Genomic DNA, 19355 nt, shown 5'->3' with positions numbered 1-19355 from the left:
TGGTGGGAGGTTTCCCATCCACACTGTTGTACTTAACTACTTCTTCTTAGGTGGCAGGTGAAAATACACCATGTTTTCAATTATCTGCTTAGGTGAAAGAATTTTGCTAAGGAAGTACTTGTGTCTGCCATGTGAAGAGCAGCTGTGGTGAATAAATATCCCAGTGCAAGTCAACCTGCTCACTTGTGAGTTACCCCTACAAAGGGCTCACTTTAGTATCACCCACCTTAAAATCACACCTGACCTCCTTCAACTTGTGTCTAGCTTCATACCCCTCTTTTATTTTTTCTGAAATGCCTCAACTCTGGGTCGAAAACACTTGTCCACAGAAAATTCCCAGTCAGATTTTTGCTAAAATTCTCTCAACTATGCACGATACAATTTAGATGTAGAATTTGTCCCATCATGATTTCAAAAGGTGCGGCACCGCCTGACTCTGTAAGGATGTATGCTCCAGATGTGAGGTCAGTGGAGCCCTTTAAGACCCCTGCGCACTGATGTCAGTTTCTTCTTTTCTCGCTCTGCACTAGGATCCGGAGTAGCGTATCTCTGGCAGTTTTTCCATCTGCTGTGACTGATTTTTTCGGCTGAAACAGTGTGCCTTCATCTAGGACCTCTGGGTATAAATCCTGTGGCTCCTGTGCTCAACAGATGTCGCGTACTGATCTACATTTTATTTGTATGTGGTTCTTAGATGCGCATCACGATGCCAAAAAATGTGACGCCTGACATCGGTTGAAGACAAAGGTGCTACAGGAGTGACAAATTAAGCTTCGGACGGCGCAGTTGTCACGGACTTCCAGTTCCTCGAGGAGGCGGTCCTCTTCCTGGTCTGCAGTTAGCTGGTCCTGAGATTGTTCCTGTGAGCGTCGTTCTTCATCCCGTGGCCGACAGCAGGGGTCCCAGTCCCCAGCTACGTCTCACGGTTATTGGCGTCACTTCGAAGTCGAGGCGTTCTCTGGCTCCTTCAACTCGCTAGGTGGATTCCAGAGACTCCTCACGTTTCAGCACTGAGGCCTCTGCTCAAACGTCACTCCTGCGCCTCCCTGTGGCTACTGGAGCCGAGGTGACTGAGAACCAGATGTAAGAGTATTACAATGCTTTTCATCTTGTCATCAGAACCTCATCTTCCTCTGCAGCGCCTGCGGGCCCCAAGGAGGCCATAGGAGCGGCAACTGCAACCACCCTGGCAGGTTCGCCCTCGGCGGCAGTCCGAGTCTTGGACACAGTGGCGTCAGTGGCGCCAGTGCATGCCTCTTCGGAAGCTCCCACCTTTGGCGCTGGCTGACTCCGATGTGACTCGGTGGTTCTGGCAATTGTTTTTAGGGCGCCAGAGGGCTCCGAGCCAGAGTTGGTGCACGACGCTGGGGAGAGTCTTGCATAGTCGGCTTCTCCTGGCCACCTTGTGTCTGCGTCGCTATCAGAGTCAACTGATGTCCTTTCACCTTCCCATGATGACATCGATAGGGCACACAAAAAATCAAAAAGAGAGTGGACCACTTGTCCTGTATAGCCAGGGTCTTTCTTCTGTTAGTTCCTTCATAAAAGAACCCTCATAACTATACACAGGTACAAAAGGCGGCATGAACTGGGTTACCGCTTATGTGTAATAGTGCAGCATCATCATTGGGTCTTTTTTTGAATGTACGCTGCCCTCCACCCGGAGGAAGACCTTCTGGTTCTGTAAAGGTCTAAAGGCTTTCATCAGGACCGATAATTGTAGGAAGGCGCATTGTCGCTCCTAAAGCAAAAAAACTTTTCACTTGTTCTGAGTAAAGGGGTCAGATCAATAGTATCTGTACCTGCCTCTGGTTGGATGCACGGCGGAAACAGGCAAATGCAGACAACGAACGTGAGAGAATCGTAATGGATTTCTCAACCTGCCCCCGGGCATCTCCGAATGAATGCTAATAATTTTGTCTAAGGTACAGATACTATTGATCTGACCCCTTTACTCAGAACAAGTGAAAAGTTTTTTCGCTTTAGGAGCGACAATGCGCTTTCCTACAATTATCGGTCCTGATGAAAGCCTTTAGACCTTTACAGAAGGCTGAAACATGTTGACCCCTATATTATGAAAAGTACGGCAGACCAGTAACTCCGTCTCACCTCGCACTTCTTTCTTTTAATTCTCTGATCAAGCTTTCAAGAATAAAGTCACTATGGAAACAATGACCAAGAGATTTTAGCTCACCAGATACGAACCCTCTCACATCCCCCTCCTTTGTTTTTCATGTCTGGATACTACTGTTGAACCAGAAGGTCTTCCTCCGGGTGGAGGGCAGCGTACATTCAAAAAAAGACCCAATGATGATGCTGCACTAATACACATAAGCGGTAACCCAGTTCATGCCGCCTTTTGTACCTGTGTATAGTTATGAGGGTTCTTTTATGAAGGAACTAACAGAAGAAAGACCCTGGCTATACAGGACAAGTGCTCCACTCTCTTTTTGATTTTTTGCATTCAATATAGGAAGCCGAATGGACCACAGCTTCTTTTTCCCTCTCCTTTGATTTTTTTGACATCGATAGGGCGCCATTTCAATGTCATTTCTGGAGCCTGTAGAGGTGCTGGGACGGGGACGCGACCTATAACAGGGGAGCACCAAATAAGGGACACGACCACTCGGAGTTACGATCTGGCCGTAAGTTCACGTGTGACCTCGGCCCGTTTATTATATACCCTCGGACCGAGCCCGGTCACGAGGGGTGCGTGCGTACGCTCGCTCGCGTAGAGGCTGGGTGGCCCTCTACAGAGCTGTTTTCTCCATTTAAAAGGGTAAGTCTATTGATCATAAAAGGAAAAACATCACTACATTTCATATAGCAAAATCCACAACTTTACATTGAAAAAACAAGCATTAGAAATGCAATAGGTCTCGCATTTTTTGGAGCTGGAGCTATTGTAGGGTGACCAGGTGTCCTGGATTTTCCCGGACAGTCCCGGTTTTTCGACAGCTGTCCCGGCAGATTTCAGGAAATTAAGCTCTTGTCCCGGATTTTTGAGAGGGTCGGCTGAAAAGGGTGGGAGGTATTTTTTTATGTTTCACAAAGCAGGGATAGTTAGCAGCTGTTATAGGAAAGCAATTTAATTAACAGGCATGCAACTGGCTTTAAAAATTGCATTTTATAAATTTCATACTGCCTTTTCTGTAATTTTCTGCTAAGGAGCACTGTCATTCTGTGCACTGTGTTGAATTAAAATTGTAGTCCTTCTTCTATTTTTGGGGAATGTCCCAGTTTTTTGCCTTCAAATTCTGGTCACCCTACCTATTGGCATTGTAAATGTCAATGTTTTGTACTTTGCAATATGTCTTGTATTTGTTGGAGCTATTCACATTGTAAATGGAAATGTTTTTTATTTATCCTTGGGGTTTTATATAGCGTGAACTTAACAGCCTCAGTTGTGAATTTCGATTCATCAAAGTTTTGTGAGCCCTGAAATTTGCACAAGTAAAGTGCTAACAGTATATATACGGGTACTGTTTAACAAATGAAGCCACTGCAATACAAGAGCAAAGGTGACCGAGTGACTGCTTCTGGGTGGACGGAGTTGCTTACAGTCACTGCCCGTTAAAGCTAGCTAGCCCGCTACTATGAGATTTTCATACTTAAAGCTATGTTTTCTTATGTTATGTTATGCTATGCTATGCAATGCTATGTTTTGTTGTGTTTTGTTATGCTATGCTATGTTTTTTTATGCTATGCTATGCTATGCAATGCTATGTTTTGTTGTGTTTTGTTATGCTATGCTATGTTTTCTTATACTATGCTATGCTATGTTTTGTTATGCTATGCTTTGTTTTGTTATGCTATGCTACGTTTTGTTATGCTATGCTATGTTTTGTTGTGTTTTGTTATGCTGTGCTATGTTTGGTTGTGTTTTGTTATCCTATGCTATACTTTGTTATGCTATGTTTTGTTTTGCTATGCTATGTTTTGCTATGCTATGTTTTGTTATGCTCTGCTATGTTACGTTGTGTTTTGTTATGCTATGCTATGTTTTGTTATGCTATGCTATGCTTTGTTTTGTTATGCTGTGCTTTGTTATGCTATGTTTTGTTTTGTTATGTGTCAAGAATTCCTGTCATACAAGGGAAACACGCCCTTATGTAAACAGGAGAGCTGTTACATAACTCAAGGGAAACACGCCCTTATGTAAACAGGAGAGCTGTTACATAACTCAAGGGAAACACGCCCTTATGTAAACAGGAGAGCTGTTACATAACTCAAGGGAAACACGCCCTTATGTAAACAGGAGAGCTGTTACATAACTCAAGGAAAACACGCCCTATAAAGGGAGGAACCGGGAGGTACAAGGCTGTCGGATATTGTGTTTACACCGACGTACCTGCTTCGTGAAGAGCAGTGTTCCGGAGTGGTGCTCCAGTAAGGCAAGAACGGAGGTAGGTCGAGTCGTTACTCCCTGGGCCGTGTCTTGCCCCATCGTCACCTGTGAAGGACCCGGAAGCTCTACCGGTCAACCATTGAGCTTCGCTTTTTGACTCGGCTGAGTCCAAGCGCAGTGGCGCTTTTGCTGGTTGGAGTCGTAACTCCCAGCCCGACCAGAGACACAGGGACTGCCAGCTGTAACGCACACCAGGAGGTGTTTGCCGCGTTACAGACTCGGAAGTCCAGAGGATCGATCGAGCGGCTGCTCTCGGTTCAGTCTTCTTGCTTGTGATTGGGGTATCGGTGACGCATCACCAGGAGGTGACTCCGCGTCCCGGTGCAGTCTGAGGAAGAGGTTGAGCGGCTGCTCCCTTCAGGTAGAGACCCCGGCTGGGTGTTTCCCTGACTCCTCGATTCTCCCCAACACTCTTCGTGCCCCTCACAGCCTACCGATTGGCATTGTCGGCCATTTCATTTCTGCCCTCTGTTGGCATACGCCGGGATCGGCGTATATGCAGAGGACGGTTAGGACCATCCGTGCTGTGGGCTGGTAACGTACTTAGCCTGGAGGATTCCAGTGACTATAACTTTTGTTTGTTCTTTGTATTTTATTTGCCTTCATTAAAAGAACTAACCCTTCACAAGTGGTTGCGTCCTCATTGTCGTGTCTGTTAAACGATCCTGAGACGTTCAGGGCGTTACAAAATATCCGACCTTAATAACACTAACTGTCTCCCGGTCGATAACAGACATGGCAACACTTGATGATGTGCTGGCTGCTTTAGCGGCCATGCAAGTTGAAGTGGCTGCCTCTAGGCAAGAAACAGCCGATGTAAAAGCCAGACTGGATGCTATCCAATTGGACCCGCTCACGCCCAGCACCTCCCTCACGAACCAGACCCCTGCGGTAGTAGTGGAAATGCCGGTAGCCATCCCCTTGGCAACACCAGAGAGGTACAGTGGGGATCCTAACACAGTGCAGGTATTCCTCACACAAGTGGCGCTACATTTATCGTGCAAACCAAAGGCGTTCCCCACGAGTCAGGCTCGTGTGGCTTTCCTTATATCCTATTTGGCTGGAAACGCGGCACAATGGGCCGTACCTCTGGTGAGCAGGGACGACCCCCTCTTATGTGATTGGGGTGCTTTTCGCGAGGAATTCCTGAAGGTATTCGACAGAAGGGCTGACTCGTACACGGCGGACCGTGAAATGCTTGAGTTGAGACAGGGATCCAACGACCTGGTGCAGTATCTCAACGCGTTCCGAAGGCTGGTTGCGGAAACCAAGTGGCCTGTTGCTAAACAGACGGCGCTCTTCCATCAAGGGCTGTGCGATGAGCTCAAGGACGCCGTGGCTCATATTGACCCTCAACCCAAGACATGTGAGGGCCTTATCAACCTGGTATTACGGCTGGAACATAGGCTAAGTGAAAGAAAGGGGGATCATGGGAGAAAAGGAAAATCCCTTCCATCCTATGTGACGGTGGGAAGTCCTGAAACTTCCACCGCATCCAAGGGAGAACCCATGGACATCAGCGCAATACGAGCGAGCCTCACAGCCACGGAGAAAGAGTCACGCCGTAAACAAGGATTGTGCCTATATTGTGGCAAAAAAGGCCACTACGTACGTGAATGCCCTGCCAAACCGAAGACGTCACGTTATCGGGCCAACCGGTCGGTAACAGCCGTGGTGGACATACCGGCGGAAAACTAGAGGACTCCAAGACCAGAGAAGGGGCATCTCGGAGTCACTCATCCATCCCTTCACTTTCCAACTCGGTCACTAAGGGACAACGACACCTGTTTATCACGGTGCACGTGGGAGTGCATGACCAGTGGATACCCGTTGTGGCCATGGTGGATTCAGGGGCCACTGGCATGTTTATGGACCACAACGAGGCATGCAGGCTAGGGCTAGTGCTTCTTCCCAAAGCAGTACCCGAAGACGTCTATGCGGTAGACGGAAGGCGATTGGTGACGGGGCCCATCGGACAGCACACGGGGGTCCTTCCGATGAGATATGGGAGGAACCATTTGGAACAAATCGATTTTAACATCATCCGAGCGCCCCAATATGGCGTCATATTGGGATTGCCGTGGCTACAGAAACACAACCCCTTTGTGGATTGGCCAACACATCGCATCGAAATGACGTCACCGTATTGCATCCTGCATTGTGGAATAAGAACGGAATCCCTTGACGCAGATGAGAGCGGGAGTCAGACGGTGGCTACAGCGGCAGAAAAAGATGTGGCTCTCCCCCAGGCTTATCACAGTTTTGAGGATGTATTTGATGAGGTGAAGGCGGAAGTGCTACCACCACATAGACAGTTTGACTGCCAGATCGACCTGGTGCCAGGGGCCAGCGTTCCCAGCGGCAGGCTGTATGCCCTGACGGAGCCTGAAAACGTGCATCTCCGGGGGTACCTGGATAAACTCCTCAAGCTAGGATTCATCCGCCCGTCCAAGTCTCCGGCCGCCTCGCCACTCTTCTTCATCCCGAAGGCTAATGGGGAGCTGAGAGCCTGTGTGGACTTTAGGGCATTGAATGCGATAACCATTAAAAATCGGTACCCCTTGCCTCTCATCAGTGTACTTCTGGAACAGGTCAAGAAAGCTCGTATCTACACCAAGTTGGATTTGAAAGGGGCATACCATCTGGTGCGCATGAGGGACGGAGACGAGTGGAAGACCGCCTTTAAGACCAGGTTCGGCCTTTTTGAGTACCTCGTCATGCCGTTCGGTCTGTGCAACGCCCCAGCAGCCTTTCAGTACTTTTTGAATGAGGTATTCAGAGAGGAGTTGGATATCTACGTGGTCGTATATATCGACGACATCCTCATCTATTCGTCCAGTGTGGAGGAGCACGTACACCACGTCAAAGCTGTGCTCCAAAAGCTGAGGGAAAACATGCTGTTTTGTAAACTCAGCAAGTGTGACTTCCACGTCACATCCGTGGAATTCCTCGGAGTGATGCTGAGTCCAGAGGGACAGGAGATGGCAGAACGAAAGATCAAGGCGGTGAAAGAATGGCCGGTGCCCCAAAGCGTGAAGGACGTCCAAAGTTTCATTGGCTTCGCCAACTTTTACAGGCGGTTTATAGATGGATTTTCAGGAGTGGTGGCCCCAATCACACAGCTACTGAGGAAGTCCAAGGAGTTTGTCTGGTCCCCTGAAGCGAACAAAGCCTTTGAGGCCCTGAAAAGCGCCTTTGGTAAGGCGCCGGTGTTGGCTCACCCCGATCCGGATCTCCCCTACGTGGTGGAAGCGGACGCGTCGGATGTGGCGCTGGGGGCTATCTTGTCCCAACGCAACCACGACACAGGGGTGCTTCATCCCGTTGCGTACATGTCCCGCAAACTCAACGACGCCGAACGCAACTACCATATTGCGGAGAAGGAGCTTCTCGCAATCAAGGACGCCTTCACCGAATGGAGGCATTGGTTGATGGGGGCAAGACATGTGGTATCGGTGTACACGGACCATCGGAACCTACAGTTCATGACGGCCACTAGACACCTTTCTCCCAGGCAGCTGCGGTGGATGATCTTCTTTGCGGGGTTCAACTTCCGCATCACATATCGGCCGGGGACGGAAAACCGGAAGGCGGACGCCCTGTCCCGTCAATCTGCAGTTAAGGAACCATTGCCTGCAACCGAGCGTTCCATCATTTCCCCGAGGATGGTATTGGGGGTTATCCAACCGGATACTTTCCTGAGGGGAATAAAGAGAGGGATCAGGTCATTCGCATGGCGGAGGTGGCTCCTCAGTCACAGAGAATGGCAGCTGAAGGACGGGATACCCCTGAAGGGCAGGTGCCTATTGATACCCACGCCTCGGCTAAGGAAACAAGCATTCATCTGGTGCCATGACTCTCCATGCGCAGGTCATTTGGGCTTTGAAAAAACGGTGGCTAGCATGGGACGGCATTTCTGGTGGCCAACCATGAGAGTGGATGTCAGGAGGTGGGGACAGGAGTGTCCTACGTGTGCTACCATGAAGGCCGACCATGGCCGAACCCAAGGGCTCTTACATCCACTTCCGACCCCGGATAGACCATGGGATAGCATATCACTGGACTTCGTGGTGGGCCTACCGGTAGACCAGGGGATGACGGCAATACTGGTGGTGGTGGATTACTTGACGAAAATGGGGCACTTCATCCCCTGCAAGAGAGTCCCTACGGCCGGGGAATTGGCGTCACTACTCCTAAAGAATGTGGTACGACTGCATGGATTACCTGGGGTGATCGTGTCGGACCGGGGGTCGCAGTTTACTGCGCAATTCTGGAAGACTTGGTGCACTGCGCTGCATGTTAAGACCGCCCTGTCCACCAGCTACCACCCTCAAACGGACGGCCAAACCGAGCGCCTGAACCAAACGCTCAAACAGTATCTGCGATGTTTTGTGGACCAGGGCAGGGAAGAATGGGTCGACTTGCTATGGGTTGCAGAGATAGCCTATAACAACGCCACTCACAGCTCCACACAGTCATCTCCGTTCTATAGCAACTATGGCCAACATCCCAGGTTCTTGCCATTTCTACATCCGTTCAGAGAGGACAGGATTCCCGCCACAGCGGACAGGGTGGCACACATAAAAGACACGTTGATGCGCTCAAGGGCTGTCCTAATAGAGGCCAAGAGAAGATACAAGGCTGCGGCAGATAGGAAGAGAAGGCCTGGGCCACTGTACCGCACTGGAGACTACGTCTGGATATCCACAAGAAACATGAGGTTTCGAAAGAACAGTGTGTTCCATCCCAAGTACATGGGCCCCTATCGAATTACCAAGTGTATGGGTCCCGTGAACGTGAAGGTGTGCTTGCCCCAGTCATTGCGGATACACCCTGTCTTTCATGTATCATTGCTCAAACCAGCACCCTCCAAGCCGTCTGGGACACCTAGGCCGGTATGCGTGGAGTCGGAGGTGGAGTATGAAGTGTCGGGCATACGGGCGTCCAAATGGCGCAGGGGGAAGCTGTGGTACCTGGTTGCGTGGAAAGGCTATGGCCCGGAGGAGCATTCATGGGAACCGGCTGAAGGGGTTCATGCTCCGCGCTTGGTCTCCTTGTTCCATCGGCGTTTTCCTGCCAGCGCTGGACCCGTGGGGAGCCGCTGAGAGGGAGGATGTACTGTCAAGAATTCCTGTCATACAAGGGAAACACGCCCTTATGTAAACAGGAGAGCTGTTACATAACTCAAGGGAAACACGCCCTTATGTAAACAGGAGAGCTGTTACATAACTCAAGGGAAACACGCCCTTATGTAAACAGGAGAGCTGTTACATAACTCAAGGGAAACACGCCCTTATGTAAACAGGAGAGCTGTTACATAACTCAAGGAAAACACGCCCTATAAAGGGAGGAACCGGGAGGTACAAGGCTGTCGGATATTGTGTTTACACCGACGTACCTGCTTCGTGAAGAGCAGTGTTCCGGAGTGGTGCTCCAGTAAGGCAAGAACGGAGGTAGGTCGAGTCGTTACTCCCTGGGCCGTGTCTTGCCCCATCGTCACCTGTGAAGGACCCGGAAGCTCTACCGGTCAACCATTGAGCTTCGCTTTTTGACTCGGCTGAGTCCAAGCGCAGTGGCGCTTTTGCTGGTTGGAGTCGTAACTCCCAGCCCGACCAGAGACACAGGGACTGCCAGCTGTAACGCACACCAGGAGGTGTTTGCCGCGTTACAGACTCGGAAGTCCAGAGGATCGATCGAGCGGCTGCTCTCGGTTCAGTCTTCTTGCTTGTGATTGGGGTATCGGTGACGCATCACCAGGAGGTGACTCCGCGTCCCGGTGCAGTCTGAGGAAGAGGTTGAGCGGCTGCTCCCTTCAGGTAGAGACCCCGGCTGGGTGTTTCCCTGACTCCTCGATTCTCCCCAACACTCTTCGTGCCCCTCACAGCCTACCGATTGGCATTGTCGGCCATTTCATTTCTGCCCTCTGTTGGCATACGCCGGGATCGGCGTATATGCAGAGGACGGTTAGGACCATCCGTGCTGTGGGCTGGTAACGTACTTAGCCTGGAGGATTCCAGTGACTATAACTTTTGTTTGTTCTTTGTATTTTATTTGCCTTCATTAAAAGAACTAACCCTTCACAAGTGGTTGCGTCCTCATTGTCGTGTCTGTTAAACGATCCTGAGACGTTCAGGGCGTTACATTATGCTATGCTTTGTTGTGTTTTGCTATGCTATGTTATGTTTTGTTAGGTTATGCTATGTGTTGCTGTGCTATGCTTTGTTTTGTTGTGCTATGCTTTGTTATGCTATGCTATGTTTTGTTGTGTTTTGTTATGCTATGCTTTGTTATGCTATGCTATGTTTTGTTGTGTTTTGTTATGCTATGTTTTGTTGTGTTTTGTTATGGTATGCTATGCTATGCTGTGTTTTGTTTTGTTGTGTTTTGCTAGGCTATGTTTTGTTATGCCATACTATGTTTTGTTGTGTTTTGCTATGTTAAGCTATGATATGCTTTGTTATGCTATGCTATGTTTTGTTGTGTTTTGTTATGCTATGTTATGCTTTGTTATGCTATGCTATGTTTTGTTGTGTTTTGTTATGCTATGTTTTGTTGTGTTTTGTTATGGTATGCTATGCTGTGTTTTGTTTTGTTGTGTTTTGCTATGCTGTGTTTTGTTATGCCATGCTATGTTTTGTTGTGTTTTGCTATGCTATGCTTTGTGTTGTTAAACTATGCTATGTTTTGTTGTGCTTTGCTATGCTATGTTTTGTTGTGTTGTGCTATGTTTTGTTATGCTATGCTATGTGTTAGGCTAGGCTGTATTATGTTGTGTTAGGCTATGTTGTGTTGTGTTGTGTTGTGTTGTGCTGTGTTTTGTTATGTTTTTGTTTTGTTATGTTATGTTTTGTTATGTTATGTTTTGTTATGTTATGTTATACTATGTTTTGTTATGTTATACTAGGTTATGTTATAGTATGTTATGTTATGCTGTACTATGTTATGTTATACTATACTATGTTATGTTTTGTTATGCTATGTTATGATTTGTTATGTTATGTTTTGTTAAGTTATGTTATGTTATGCTATGCAATGGTATGCAATGCTAGGCTACGTTTTGTTATGTTATGTAATGGTATGTTATGTTAGGCTATGTTTTGTTATGTTATGCTGTTATGTTGTATTAGGCTAGGCTAGGTTATGTTAAATGTGTTTGTAAAGTATGCCCGCACCCACAGGGCCTCATGGCACCAAACAGCAGAAACTGCTGAGAGGAGACTTCTGTAATATGTGCAACGCCGCCTGTTCCCTGTCGCTGCTGTGGTGTAACTTTTGATCCATAAGTAACAATTTGTTTGCTAATATCTGCAGAATATGCAGCAGATGGTGGATTATGTGACAAAGGTGGCAAATTCATAATCATTCGGTAAACGCTGTGGCCTCAAAAACGTAAAATTCCAGTAACCCTGGCATAGGGGTATACCCAACATCGGGATGTGCAGAGTCACTGCGTTGAAGAAGTCATAAATACATGTAAAATGGCCACATGTCATTATACACATTGCAATGAGAAACAGCAACTGCAGGTGCCCTGTCTGATTTGTCATTTCACATTACCTCGCTCCATGCATTAGAAGCTGTCGTGGGAGAAGCTTTAAGAGGTCCATTCAGTGAAATAAAATAAAAAAAGACTTAGTTTTATCCAGTTCTGCGCCATTAACAATCGCCAACAATAGACGTTCTAGAACGTTCCTTACTACTGAGAAGTATTGTGACTTTACTCACCTGTTGGACACTTTAACTACATCTCTGACAATCTACACTTCACTATAAACACTACAGGATGAACCTATAATGACATGCCCACGAGCGGCATGTCATTATAAACATGGGTGAGGTCCTAAATGCATGTATCACATCTCCAATGCCCTTATAAGCAGCAGCGTGCAATGCTTACATAATTTCCTTTTGCTTAATTCTACAAAATTTCTGAAACATTCAGCAAAATTTCGAAAAAATTGCACAAAATTATTTGAAATGCAAATCTGGCATTTAGCGCGATATTTGAGTGCCAAATGCATCATGATGGCCATTTTGAACGTGAGGATACATTTTGCGCCAAAAAAGACGAAGTTCAGCGATCGACAGTGGTGGTTTGCTTTGTTCAAGTGCTCCCCCAATAGGATTTTAAATTAGGTGATGCAGCATAATGTCAGACATTTCACACAATAAGCGTAATGCAAAATGCTGGAAGTTATGCAAGATTATACTGGCGTAACGAAATTTGTGTGTGTTAGGATTATAATCAAAGCAAAGTATGGAGAAGCCTTAATGACACGAACGATCGACATACAACATTGCGACAATGTAAATACACATGTGCGAGCCCCATGCCCTTCTAACAATGTCAGGAGACGCCTCAATTACAAGCAAGCTAGCCCCAGTCCATAATATGCAGCGCGTGGAGGCACTGTAATTACATACTAGCCCCATACAATTCCAAGCAAAGCATGGAGGCACCGTGATTACATGTACACTAGCGCCATAGTATTATAAGCTGTGTGCAGATAAGCCATAATTACATGCATACTAGCAATGTACCATTTTAACCAAAGCAAGGAGACTGCATAATTACATGCACATAAGCCTCATGCTATTACAAGCAATGCATGGGAGAAGCTTTTATCACATTTATGGCAGTCTGAATACCATTATAAACTGCGTGGGAAAATAGTATATATTTGTACAATTTCACCATATTATATGCATTGCCTAGGAGAGGGCATATTTGCATGTGAACTAGCTTTATGAACAAATTACACGCATAGCAGATCCTATACAATTACAACCCAGAACCGTAAGTAACCATATGTAAGACCCAGCTCAATTAGAAGTGGTGCATGGGAGAGTCGTAATTACACATATATACCCACCCAGGGCAGGCCATACCGACAGTTCATCGGACAAACGGCCGCCCCGAATGCCCCAAGCACCTCTGTGTGAAGTGTGCCAGGAGCTGCGGGACAAGACCACCCTCTCTCCGGCCCTCAGCCAGTCCCCACACCATCTTCCCTGCCACATGCACCGCAAAGCAGCATTCCTCCTGTGGGCCGGGCAGCCTACACCACGAGGGTGAAGAGGGGGACGGATTACCACGGGCTGGTGGCAGTGAATTGCCGGAGTGGGAAGAGGGGGCTGACTCACCTCGCTTCTTGAAGGAGTCAGACAGGCTAGATGACAGGCTGGCTGGGGGAATGAGTCTGCACAGCACGCCCAGCAGCTGCAGCGCTGGTCTGATGCAGAGGCAGCTGCCGGGACAAAAATAAACAAGAAGCGCCCGCCATTGCCAAGAGTGTTGTGTGTGGTGCCCACCACTGCAATTGCACTGACGAACAAGGGCAAAAAAGAGCCCTTAAACACAAGAGTTAAAGTGCTGAAAGGGCACAAAAGCGGACGAAAACTGTAGTTAGGATGTGCTGCTTCCGGAATAAACGGAAGTGACGCATCCTAACTACAGCCAATAATAAGCCCCATAAGAAAAGCTATGCCAACGTTAAACAAATGGCAAGCAGAAGGAGAAATTACCCGGCAATAGGCGGAGTTTCTCCCAACATACAGATTACTTCATGCCTCGTAGAGGCAGCGCATGTGCTGCCCTATGCGAAACGTAAACATAACAATGATGATATAGTACAGAGCATAAAATGGCAAAGAATAAGTTTGAATATGTAATTGATATCAAAACCTAAAAGGCTAATCTGAAAACATCAATTAATACAAAGCAAGAACATGTATAGCAAAAGAAGATATGGCAATAAATCAAAAATTACAATATGAGAGAGTTCAAGTAGGCTGGGCAACTTCCTATATGTAAAGAGAGGGAGCATAAGACTTTATGCACTATCGTCTGAAAATTGCGTCTTAGGGGACCATAATTGTTGGCGTTTCTTGGCAAGGGACATAGGAAATACAAAAGTTGTGTCCAATCTATAGTTGTGACAAACAGAATACCACCAAGCTAGGTACGAGAGTTTAGAAGCATCCTTCCAATTTTTCGTTATCTTTTGAAAGGCTGCTGCTAGCAATAGGTCGATAATTTGGGTGGATGCAAACTTTGTGTACCATCCGGTGGAGAGACTGCCAAGAAAGATATTAGCAGGTGAGAGGGAAATACTAGTTTGAAATATAGTGTTAATTTGTGACCAAACTTGTGTCCAGAAGTGGAATACATATGGACAAGTAAATAGTAAATGTTTTAGATCTGCATGATCCATATGACATGTCCAGCAAGTGTCCGAAGTCTCAGCATGAAACTTATGTAATTGAGTTGGTGTTAAAAGAAGTCTATTATATATAAAGAAAAGGTTTTGTGTAGCGCTTGCCGCTCTGGATGATTTCCTGATTTTCAACCAAATCTTATTCCAGAGGGAGATAGACCATTGAATATCTAAGTCAAGTTCCCAAGAGAGTTCTGTGTTTGTTTTTACTGTTTCAGCGCAGGAAAGTGATAAGTGGGAATAAATAGTAGGAGCTTTTAGTGTGGTTCGTAATAATTTATGCCATGTAGAATCAGATGACGAAGACGAAGAACCTAGAGAGCTAAAATGGGAATGAGACTCCAAAATTAAGGTGAGAAGAGTCGTGAACCTGCGCTGAAATGAGGTAGGCAAGTGAAAGAGGGACTGTGCTTTTGAAAAAGTGATAAAGGAGCCCTTATCAAATAATTGATGTACCCATAATATGCACTTATTTCTCCACGTTTTCCAATAAATAGGTTTGTTTTTGATGCATATAAATTTGTTGTGCCATATAGATGAGACAAGAAATGTATCTGCATCATGTGGGGTCAAGTGGAGGAGATTGTTCAAAACTTTATAAGAATGGTTCATGATTGGTGTGGAGATTTTCTGCGGTTTTCGCGTAAAGGACAGACTTTCCTGAAAAGAGAATGGGGAAAGGAAAGATCTCTCCAAATCAATCCATGACGGAGATTCTGTAGATGAGTCAGACAGCCATTTAGATAATTGTCTTAATAAAAAGGCTTTGTGATATTCAGGAAAGTTAGGGAAATTTACGCCCCCTTCTGATTTGGGACTTGACAATTTTTGTAGTGACATTCTAGATTTTTTTGTTGAGCCATAGAAAACATATGAGGATGGAATTTATTTTATGAATGAATTTCAATGGGATGGACTGAGGAATATTTAAAATAACATATAGGACAATAGGAGACAACATCATTTTAATGGTGTCAAGTCGGCCCCACCATTAAAGATACAAGGGATGCCATTTAGTTGTGAGGGTAGTTAGCTTTTAAATACATTTATCAACATTTATGTGTAAAGATGACTTATTTGACGGAGTAAACCACATACCAATATATTTAATTTGTTGGTGATTTCAAGTACAGCCAGAGACCGAAAAGTCCTCTTTAAAGGTTTATTTAGTGAGGGGCAATGTTTCACATTTTTCGTTGTTTAATTTAGAACCGGAAACCATTTTAAAGGATTTGACCTCTGTCAGAAAAGCCAGGAGTGCTAAATGAGGTTGAGAAATGAACATAAGTACGTCATCAGCGTAAGCTGCTAGTTTCATGTGTAGAGAATTTGAAATAAAACCATAAATTAATTGATTTTGTCTTATTCTAGATAAGAATGGTTCTAAAGCTAGGTTGAAAAGGAATGGCGATAAAGGGCAACCCTGCCTCACTCCTCTGTACAGGGAAAAGTAAGGAGAAGTGAAACCATTGGCAAAGATTGATATTTTTGGATTCAAGTAGAGCATAAGACATATGTAAGGTGGGGGGAGATGAGGGCACATGGAACAATGACGTATCCAGGAAGTGGGAAAGCGGGGAGTAAAGCAGAACTGACGCGCAGTACAACACAGGGGAAGTACAACACGGAAACAAAACCTGCAAGGAAAAAAAGGTGGTTAATAATCATTCAGAACGATTGAATGAAGAAAAATGGTATCCTCAACCATTTTAACTTGAAGAGAGTAGTTAACAATATAAAACAAGTGTCAAAAACTCAGGCAAGACTAAAACAGAAACATCTACTTGTTATGCATCGAGGATATGTCCATAAACTCCGCGTGACAACAGTTGAGAAAACTTTTCAGTTTTATGGGTTCCTCATATGTAGTAGTCTTATTGTTTATGGTCACCTTGAGAAGTCATGGGTGGATGAGGCCATATCGCGCACCAATAGAACGAAGATGTGGTCTCATTGCCAGAAATTGCCTGCGTCTATCAGCGGTGGGCTTTGAGTAGTCCTGAGAGAGAAACAGAGGATTGCCTGACCAGGTAATATGGTTGATTGCTCTGGCCGCTGATAGAATCTTGAGCAAATCAGTATATTCTAAAAAATACAAGATGATTCCTCCCGGTTTCCTCACGGTAGATGAAGTCATTGCAGAGGCAAGGCCCAGTCAACGAGCCCGTTGAATATTGAGAAGAGTATCCTGTGGTAAGTTAAGGACCTTTGGAAGAAAAGATTTGAAGAAAGTGATGGGATCAGAACCCTCCGAGCCTTCTGCTAATCCATATATGCCAAGATTGTATCGTCTGTTCCTGTTTTCGAGATTTTTGACTTGCTTTTGGAGTGTCGACACTTGAGAATGAAGGGTTTCCATTTTAATGTTAGAAGAGGATAGAGATTCAGTGTTCTGCTCCACTGTGGTAACTCTGTCTTCCAAACTTGACCATCTGTCAGTTAGAATTTGTAATTTAGAGTTAGTTTCTTCGACAAATGGACGAAGAGCTCTGATTTCCTCTAGTAATAGGTCTAAAGAGACTGAAGAGGGTTGTTTGGGAGGAGAAGGAGGGTATTTCTACAGACGTTTGCTTGGCGCTTTTTTAGTGCCAGAGGAAGTCGTAATGGTGGATTCTATGGCGCCTTTAGGCAATGTATTTGTTGAGTCCTCCATTGAGATACAATATGGGCGAGATTTAGAGCGAGTTGATACTTTACGTGCCAGAGGCGAAGAATGGGATAAAACTTTAATTAGTTTACCTATGCACCTGAGCAAGGAAAGAGCAGGTATAACAGCTCCTGGAATGAGAAATATCTATCCTTGTCAAAACAATTCTTATGTAGAATTGGCACCTCATGAACTTGAAAGTAAACGTGCGAATGAGTTGAAATAAGAGCGCGTATTAACGAGCCCCTACTAATGTAACATGAGAGGGTAAACAACTCTACCTCATGCGAAACAGCTTCTTATAAAGGCCACTGTTTTTATACCTGCTAGTAGAGTGCACAATGTGTGGTTTTCTCAAGTGCAGCTATACTTGATAAAGTGCAGAAGGGGAAGAGTCTTCTATGATCTTATTCATTACATTACCACATACAAGCCATACCTTATGGTAAGTTATGCTGTGTCCACAGCTGTATCACTTCATACAGAAGATGCAAATATGGGACAGTGTCCGTACCCTCAGCCTTCAGAGGTAATGCTCCCTGAGTTACTGAAGATTAAAGGCATGAGATGGTAGCCACTTGTTAGAAAAATAATATGTAGAGGTTGGTCCCTTCTGGACTATCTATCCTGCTGCAAGATGCCAAGGTGATCATACATTTAATGAGAAATACATCAGGCACTGTCACTTAATGAAGAACACATCCAAGAGTATACAGAAGTTATTTTTCTGTGCATAGCAATGAGCACATCAATTTTCTCCTATCAGATAAAAGTCATGTTGGAGTTTGGAAGAGTTAAACTGCTTCGGATTAAGCCTGTGACTGAATTCCTTGCGAAGCACTACTCAAAATGGCAGCAGTTCAAGTAACGGAGCCGCTCCGTTACGCAGATGTAAAAAGACGCTGCTCACATAACATTGCGGCGAGTCAAAAGTGTCCCATTGTGTGCAGCTCTGTGAAAGCAGATTAGGCAGGCATTCTGAAACCCCTGCAGGCAGTAGGTGATACGCCAGGTCAGCCGTTACGCAGATGTAAAAAGACGCTGCTCACATAACATTGCGGCGAGTCAAAAGAGTCCCATCGTGTGCAGCTCTGTGAAAGCAGATTAGGCAGGCATTCTGAAACCCCTGCAGGCAGTAGGTGATACGCCAGGTCAGCCGCCGCAGTCCCAGGAGAGTCAGAGCCCAGCCGCCATTTTTCTTGGGCGCTAGCCACGCCCCCTTCTCTGGAGCCGTTTTCTGAACCTTTTCTGTGGGTGATTCACAAGAGCAGTTGGTGGAAGGACATTTAGGAGGTGGTTCCCTTAGAGCAGCCAGTGCTTTTGGACCTCACTATGTTGGACAGCTGGATTGCTGAGCCATGGCATCTGCTGTAGCTTTGTGCGGGGGGCGCATGACCTAGGACTTCTGAATTTTCAGAGGCTGTCCAATCAGTCTTACATCACAAGCCTTTAATGGGGTTCACCTATTTGGTGCCCATGCAGATGCTGCCTTGCGAAAATTTTGGGGCAGCTGGGGTTGGTCAGACCCTTAGTCTGCCTCTAGATTCTTTTTTTTCATTCTGCGATCGGAAGGAGATGTCTGTTTAAGGTTGCCCCTTTTTGTTTTTTTTCTTGGATAAAGCAGCAGGTGCAGTTCTGTTGCCGCCCAGTCACTCACACAGCTACTGACACACCCACACAAACACTTAGACACCTATACACACATACTCAGGCACTCACACATCCCCTGACAGACCCACTCAGACACTGATATACCCATTCACAGACCCACCCAGACACCTACTCAGATACTCACACGCACTCATAGACCCACTCAAACACTCATGCTCCTACTCAGACCCACCCAACACCCTCACAGACACTCACAAACCTAGTGAGGCACTCAAACACCCACTCAGATACTCACAAACCCATTCAGATATATGCACCCACTCACAGACCCACTTGGACAGGTACACCCACTCACAGACCCATTCAGATACTCATGCACCAACCTACAAAACCACTCATACTCTCTCAGACCCACTCAGAAACCTACTCAGAGACCCATGCACTGACTCACAGACCCACTCCAAGACTCATA

The 19355-nt window shown here is 46.0% G+C and overlaps 1 protein-coding gene across 1 annotated transcript in view; it reads left to right on the top strand.

Annotated features, from left to right (window-relative positions):
- LOC146859668 (astacin-like metalloendopeptidase) overlaps positions 1 to 19355 on the top strand; it is a 311371-nt gene that overhangs the window by 236328 nt on the left and 55688 nt on the right. The window lies entirely within an intron of this gene.

The sequence above is a fragment of the Triturus cristatus genome, chromosome 3_1 (assembly GCF_964204655.1).
Source record: "Triturus cristatus chromosome 3_1, aTriCri1.1, whole genome shotgun sequence".
NCBI classification, from domain to species: domain Eukaryota; kingdom Metazoa; phylum Chordata; class Amphibia; order Caudata; family Salamandridae; genus Triturus; species Triturus cristatus.
The sequence above is the reverse complement of the archived record's forward strand: the minus strand, read 5'-3'. Positions and strand labels throughout refer to the sequence as shown.